This window comes from Penaeus monodon, chromosome 11 (assembly GCF_015228065.2).
Source record: "Penaeus monodon isolate SGIC_2016 chromosome 11, NSTDA_Pmon_1, whole genome shotgun sequence".
In the NCBI taxonomy this organism is placed as follows: domain Eukaryota; kingdom Metazoa; phylum Arthropoda; class Malacostraca; order Decapoda; family Penaeidae; genus Penaeus; species Penaeus monodon.
The window spans coordinates 33,184,794-33,192,742 of NC_051396.1; the positions used below are offsets into that span (position 1 = coordinate 33,184,794).

The 7,949-nt window shown below is 43.9% G+C and overlaps 1 protein-coding gene across 4 annotated transcripts in view; it reads left to right on the forward strand.

The window, feature by feature from the left end:
- The window catches only part of LOC119578932 (di-N-acetylchitobiase-like), a 26,770-nt gene that overhangs the window by 5,686 nt on the left and 13,135 nt on the right, over window positions 1–7,949 (forward strand). The window lies entirely within an intron of this gene.

Here is a 7,949-nt window from a genome sequence, read left to right on the forward strand (position 1 = left end):
CGCGCGGCCGATTATAACTAGACATGTCTTGTGTTTTATACTGCGTGGTATCAACTCTCAAATAAGAGTCAGCGTTAACAAGTATAACTACCCTCTGTTCACCATTGTACTAAGGATGATAGCCTTTTATAGTGTGTGTGTGTGTGTGTGTGTGTGTGTGTGTATGTTTGTGTGTGTGTGTGTGTGTGTGTGTGTGTGTGTGTGTGTGTGTGTGTGTGTGTGTGTGTGTGTGTGTGTGTGTGTGTGTGTTATGCGCGCGCGCATAAACACGTATGTATGTATGTAGGTGTATCCACATGTATACAAAAGCGCATGGTAACCACAGTGGGCTGAGAAGTCGTCGCTGTTTAATTCATATAAATGTTAAAAACGACACAACTGACTGTAAGAACATTGAAGGAGCACGTCATAAAGGAAACGAGGTATAAATGCTACATGAGAAAGAAACATTTAGGTAGACAGAGAGAAATGAGATATTGAGGGAAAATTGCTATTGGCACAGAAGGCTCATACTCCAGACTCCATGAATATCCCGATCTTCTACATCTTAGAATACCAGGCTTTGTTGACCGATTGTTTATTTATACGTTAACTTGTCGCTTCAAGGCCGGCTAATGCAAAGAATGTGTGGGTTCGATGCTTATCTTTGAGGGAGGTGATAAATAACTTCCTGCATACAATGTAGCCTTTGTGGAGTTCATCTAGATGTGCATCGTATGAGTCACACGATAAGGAGCCAAGAACATTCTGGACAAAAGGTATGATGCAGGTCATGAAAAGTGTGGGCTTTGAAGTCAAAATCTACAAGACCTTGCGTCGACTGGTTCAGCACGAGTAGAGGAGGGTGGGCGGTTCGCGACTCGCCTAGGCGTGATAAGTTGCAATTGTCGCTGGAGGTTACTGCTGTGGCTGGGCACCACGGCGGGTAAGGACAAGCTCAGTCGAGTCGCATCAGTCGTACATTCCGGGCTACCTCTAGGCATAGCTTCGGATATCTGGTTTAACCCCCCACCCCTCCACGCACACGCACGGTCGCGCGCGCACGCACGCACCACACAGACACACACCACACACACACCACACCACCACCCCACAACACACACACCCACCCCACCACACACACCACAACACACACAAAAAAAAAAAAAAAAAAAAAAAAAAAAAAAAAAAAAAAAAAAAAAAAAAAACTCCAACACGACTTCTTACTGATATTTGGTTGTATACAGCCACTCTGTGCGGTAACTAGCAATGGAAATCAATAAGATACTAAGTAATAGGACACAAATGATTTCGTGAAAAATTAAAATAAAACCCAGAAAAAAAGCGACAGGACACTAGTAAAAAAACAGTAGTTAATAGCTACGGTCAGTTTCAACAAGCACCATCTTTACAAATACAGACAAGTATTAGGTTAATGGTTAATGGTTAAACAGAAAAATGTGCTAGACATCTAAGGTCATGTAGCATATATTTAAATGTTAGGGAAGGGTGGTTGAGTTAGTGATTAGTTTCAAAGCTGGGCAAAGGAATTGGTGAGTGAAAGGGTTAGGGTCGGGTGGGGTAAGGAGTTAGATTAGATGAAGGTATGTATCATTTGAGGAAAGAGAATAGGTTTTTGAAGCAGAAGTGTGGGATTCTGAAAGGGATGTCTGATAGGTTGGGAGGTCGGTAAAGGGAGGATAGGTGGGGGAAAGTAAGGTACGGGTTTGTTTCAAAACGTGGCACGACAATAGGATGTGTGGGATTAAAAGGGGGAACATTACATAAGGAACAAAAGGGGTGGATCAGTTGTGACATCGATAGGATTGTGTTAGACGGTGTGGCCAATGCGTAATCGTGCGAGAGCGGTCTCCCAACGTCTGTTCCGTTTAAATGGAGTTGACCAGGAGGAGATTGATAGTTTTACAGAATGTAATTTATTAGTGCGGAGGTTGACCAAAAGATTGCCATCGATTATACAAAGGTCTTAAACTGGGGGTAATAATCCGTGGCTGGGATACGGAAAAGCGTGGTTGGTATGATGTGGACATAGAGGCGTGGCGTGCTAGTGAAATCTGCCTGTTCATTGCCGGGATTCCAACATGCTGGCACCCAGCAAATTTGATTGTTTTATGGCGTGGGGACAGGTAGAACAACCATTCTGGATCTTACAAAAAAGGGGTGGTGGTGTGTATTAACTTTATGAGAGTTTAATGGTTACGGGAGTCAGTAAAAATTTAAAAGAGGAAGAGGTGGGGTATATGTGTTTTTAGAGCAAAAGAGTGCATACAGTTCTGTAGTAAGGACACTGGATTCAGGAGGAAGGGAGTATTTGAAAGTACGAGTTGGGAAGATTACTGAAAAACCACACGGAGTGGATTTGGAGCCATCAGTATATACGTGAATACTAAGGAATGATTGGAGACATGGTCAAGGAAATGTGTGAGAAGGACAGTGGGAGGGATATTTGATTTTGGGGGGTCGGGAAAACAGAAGAGAAAATATGGGGGGGGTATAGCCATGGAGGGATGGATGGACAGAGAACGGGAGGGGTTGGAGATGGGGAAAGGGGGAATGGGAGAGGAGGGATATCCATGCGGTGGAGAAAGGAGTAGTAATCGTGGAGATGAAGCAAAGGGTAAGAAGTAGGGGTTGTGGGATAGTTAGTTTAGTGAGGGAAAATTGGTGGAATCGAACATAGCATCGGAGAGAGGAGAGGCACGACGTCGAGATAGAGAGGTATGCCTGATTCAGTGTACAGGCTCTCAACTGGGGAGGAGCGAAAGGCACCTAGTGCTAAGCAAAAGACCACAGTGATGGATTGTTCAAGAGGGGCAAGGGAGAAAGTTGAGGCAGAGGAGTAGATATGGATCCATAATCAAGAGTGGAGAGGATCAAAGTAACATGAAGATGAAGGAGAGTTTTGTGATCTGAGCCCATGATATATGGGATAGAGTTTTTAAGATTCGAAGACGGCGGAGAGCTTTTTTTTTAATGTGTAGAATATGGTCTCGCCAGGACAGTTTGGGGAGTAAAAAATGACACCTAGGAATTTGCCAGGGGAACGGCATTGGAGTGGAGTTGCCATAGAAGAGTGGGGTAGGGGACCTACACGTGAGCGAGAAAAAAGAATGGAGAAGATTTAGAGGTAGAGAGGGGAAGCCATGGTTTGTGGCCCGGGAAGATACTGATGAGATTGCAGATTGGAGAAATTGGTAGAGATTTGGTAGGGATGTGTAAGGGGCATAGATTTTTAAAAATCATCAACATATAGTGATGACCGGGCTCCTGGTGTATAACTGAGACAATATCATTAACAGCAAGAAGGATTAAAGGGGTACTGAGCACACTGCCTTGTGGGACACCTTCGATTTGGGAAAAAAAGATGATGTGGCAGAGGCGTTTTTGACCTGGAAAGTGCGTTGGGAGAGGAAGGACTTTATAAAGACACCCATGTTTCCACGTATGCCTAGAGAGGACAATTGTTGGAAAAATATGGTACCGCCATGTCGTATCATATGCTTTTTCTAACTAAAAAAAATAGCTAGTACGGATTCATGGCGTGCAAATGCAGATGTAATTTTGTCCAAAATGAGCAAGGGGGGTCGCTGTCTTCTGGCACGCGAAAACCGAATTGGGAAGGAGAGAAAGGGATTGTGAGATTCAAGATACCACATTAAGCGGAAGTTCCCATTCGCTCTAATAGTTGCACAAGCAGCTAGTTAGTGCGATGGGCGATAGTCTTGAGGAAGGGTACCCGTTTTTTGGGGTTTCAGGAAGGGAAGGAAAAGAGCTTCTCGCAATTAGAAGGAAATTTCCTGATGTCCATATGGGGTTGTAAATTTTAATAGGAAGGATAAGGGGGAAGATGGGATTTTGCCGGAGCATACGGTAGTGAATACCGTCAGGCCTTCATGAGTATTACGGCACGATTGTAGGGAAAGTAATGATTTTCAGGGGAAGAAAATGGGGCATTAAAAGGACTCACAAGGATGGGGTGAAGGGTAATGGGGGTACGTTCTCTGGTGGTCTTAATAGAAGAGAAGTGTGGAGAAAGGTGAGAACCACTACTGACCTGGCTGAAAAAATTTCACCCATTCATTAGCGATTGGAGAGGATCAGAAATGAGGTATTTCAAATATGGGGACAGGGGCAGGATGGGGGGATTTTCCTGATAGTTTATGAATTCGGCGCCAAATTTGAGATAGATGTAGAGGATGTAATTGATAAACATAATTTCGCCAGCTATTTGTTTTACTATTTGGGATTGTACGACGAAGATGGGCAGATGCTCTTTTAAAGGAGAAAAGGGGCTGATATTTGATTTGGAGTACCTCCTTTTGTAGCGGTAACTGTTCCAGGCTGCACGTTTTAAAGCGAAGTGCTTTAGTCCCAATCAGAATTCCACATGGAACACTTGGAGGTATATGGTCTTGAGGTTCGGGATAGCTGTATGTGCCCGCTCTTAAGACTGTATTTGTGAAATTTCTGTATCATTTCTGAAATGGAGGTGAGGGAGGATGGAGGGGTATGAATCGCAGAGAGTGAAGTGAAAGTATGCCAGTCGGCTCTATCAAAGCACCAGTGTGGGGAGTTAGGGAGTGGTACGTATGTTTGTGACAGAATCACCCCATAGAGTGTGGCGGCAGTTAAAGTCACCAACTATGAGGAAAGGTGGTTGAAGTTGGGAAATTAGATTTTCAAAAGCAACAAAGTCAATGGGGTGGGAAGGGGAGAAGTAGACTGAAATCACTGTGATCCAACGATGAAGGAAGATACGGATAACTGTGCAAGGGACATTTGGGTTTTAAAGGGAGGTGTGAATAAGGGTTTTTCTGATTGATAAGTATGGATGAGACTAAAGGGAATGTGGGGAAGAGACAAAATGATAATTGGGGGTTGGTATTGGAGGATGTGTAAGAAAGGTCTCTTTAAGGCATACAATAGATGGATTATAAGAGGGAAAGGATATGACGAAGGTCAGGTCTGTGGGAGCGGAAACCGCGAAAATTCCAATGAAGGATAGTTATAATTTTCTGATTATATTGTAGTACGGTTGGAGATTTTGAGAGGAAACACTAGAGGGTGGGAAAAGGATTGAGAGGTCTGAGATGGGGGAGGTGTGGGAGTTGGTTTTTTTACTAGGAGGGGTATTAGGAGATGGGGGGTCTGAGGAAGGGGGTATTTGTGATATGGATTCCGTTGTACCAAGAGGGGGTGGAAGGGGTAGAGGGGATGGTGGGAGGGTTAATGTGGGGGGGGTTGGTTCGGGTTCGGGGGGGATGGGCTGTGTTGGGGGGGGTTAGGTGGGTAGGGTGTAGGGGGATTCATTAGAGGAGGATGGATATCAGCAGTTACTTGGAGTGTGGAAGGAGCAGTTGTAAGATTTGGAGGTTGAGTGTCAGTTTTCATTTTTAGTCTTGAATATTTTTCAATGGTTTCTTCTGAGGAGTTGGTTGGGGATTTTTGGGGGATAAAAGGGTTTCTTGTGAGGGGGGGAAGAGAGGACTGGTGTCCCCAGGCATAGGAGCAAAGGAAGGGAGGTGATTGTGTGGTAGGAGAGAGGGGGGGGGAACGTTTGTTCTGTCTGTTACGGGTAGTGCGAGGAGGAGAGGGGAAGGTGTTGGGTTGTAGTGGTGATTGAAAAATCTGTAGTAGAGATTGGAGTGTCTGGATTTAGGATGGCAAAAGAGTTTGACTGGGGAAGGTAGGAGGTAGAAGAGGGGGGTTAGATGTAGGGGGGGTGGGTTTAGGAGAATTGATAGAGTGGCAGTATTACTGGAGTAGGAGTAAGAGAGAAACCACGTCGACGCTTCTTGTCTGGCTTTACGTAGTGTGAGTCCAAGTTGAATCTGGGGAGTTGCTACCTCAGACTCAAATTTGTAGGGGACACCCCTATAAAAATTAATTATGGGGGGCCGCCAAGTTGGCACATGTGCGTGATTGTGCAGGGAGTTAGATCGGTATGGCCCGGTTGGGCACATAGTGGGCTCTGGCTGTGGAACGGCAATGTTGGCTGGGTGTCCTAGACCCAACAGTTTTGGCACTGACGTGGAGGAGGTTGGTATTTGGACGAACAGGGAGGGATTCTCCTCCTATATAGACGTTAAGGGGAAAGGTCATGTCCCACGGAAGGTAATTTTGGCTATGTTAGTAGGTTTTTTTCGATGACCTCTGGGGGGAATGGAGCACATTTCACTGATGTTGCATCTAGTCTGTGAGACAGGCAAGTAGATCTTCACAATCTGACCAATCTTTGTCATAGTTGGGCAATTTGCTGGGGAGATTGAAACTGTTCCGGTGCAAGTATTGGGATTGGATGGGGTTCTGCAAGGATGGGGTTACCATATAGATTTTGTTAGTTTTGTTAAGCTTATAGCTTGGTTTTTTGGATGTTACTGTGACAAGACGGGAGCGTCGGGTCGGCTACGGAAAGAGACTTTACCTACTTGTTTTTGAGACATTGATGGAAGAGAAGGGTGTTGTCAGAGTAGGGAGGTGTGGGAGGGATCACGAAAATCGGTCCCATTTGGGGTGCTGAAGAGAGTATTCAAAATTGTTGTAGAGATAGGGAGTCGAAGGGCGGGGGGGGACGAAGATGGAGTAGTGTTGAGGGAGGTAGTGTTATGGAGAGGTGGGCAATAAGGGTGTAAAGTATTAATAAGGGAGGATGGGGTTTGGGTTTATGTTGGAGGTTGTGGGGGTAGAGGTGTTGAAGTTGAGCTTGCTGGGAGAGTGGAAATGTTCCTTAAGGGTTGATTGTTGGTACTGTACTAGTAGGTATTGATGAGGGGTAGTTATTGCAGTGTTCGGAGCCGTGGTCAAAGGGGAGCCTGGGTCAGGGAATCAGGTGGGTTTACATCTTTGGGGCTATTTGATAAAGGGCAAGCCTCATTGCCCCTAATAGTGGGGATAAGTTTTTTATTACTGGCCATGGTAAGCCTGGATTTGTTGGGGATAAAAAAGTCCACCCCTCAGGGTCCCCTTGAGAGGTAAGGGCTAGATAACTAAATCAGGGGAATACCGTGCCCATGGCTCCCTCAGGCCGTTCAGGACTGCCACAAAGTCAGCCTTTCATCCTTTCACACCTTAGGAGGTGGATAGCAGAAGGGTTTGGTGAAGAGACAGAAACGAAAGGTGGGAAGGAAAATAAAGACCATGCAAAATTAGTTGAGTCGAGGGCTGAGTCCCAAGGTTGGGGAGTTCCCCATCATTGGGTCCCAGTCTCCGCCTCCTAAGCCCCCCCACGACAACAACGGGCAAGGGATTGGGGGGGGAGACAAGTAATAGAAAAACATATATTAATATATTTTATCAAACACAAAAATAACCTGGTCAATAAAACACAACAACAACACTAAGTTCAATATTTTTATTTTTGAAGTTAAATACATTTTATTTATAGTAGAAAAGATAATTTATTCATAAAATTATGTAACAAATCCCCATCGCTAACAACACTGGCTAATTACTCATAACAGCAATCAAGTAATTCGGCACTCATAAAAGACCAAAACATTTTCTTTATGAAAATATATAGTCAACAAAAATAAGATAATATCACAGAGATTAGGAACAATATCACCATTCACATCTTGTATTTGTGTATTTCTTTTCTGAAAAATATGTGTGCAGGAGAATGTACTTTTGATACTATCATTTCCAACTTTCCAAATAGTACTGAGCATTATCAAAACAAATGCATCACTGTGAAGTAACAATCATCTGGATAAATTATATGATGTAAATACACTGAAATTTCCTTGATTTATTAATTTCTTTGTTTATTTTACTTTATTATTATTGTTATTATTAATACTATTATTTTCAAAACCCAAATATATATATAAAAATTCATCCAAAATCATTTTAAGGTAGCAAACTCCACATGGCTCTCTGCTGACTAGCAGCTGCTGCAGTATCTGAATAGTCTAAGAAATTGGCTGTCCACTGCCAAGCACTCAATTTTT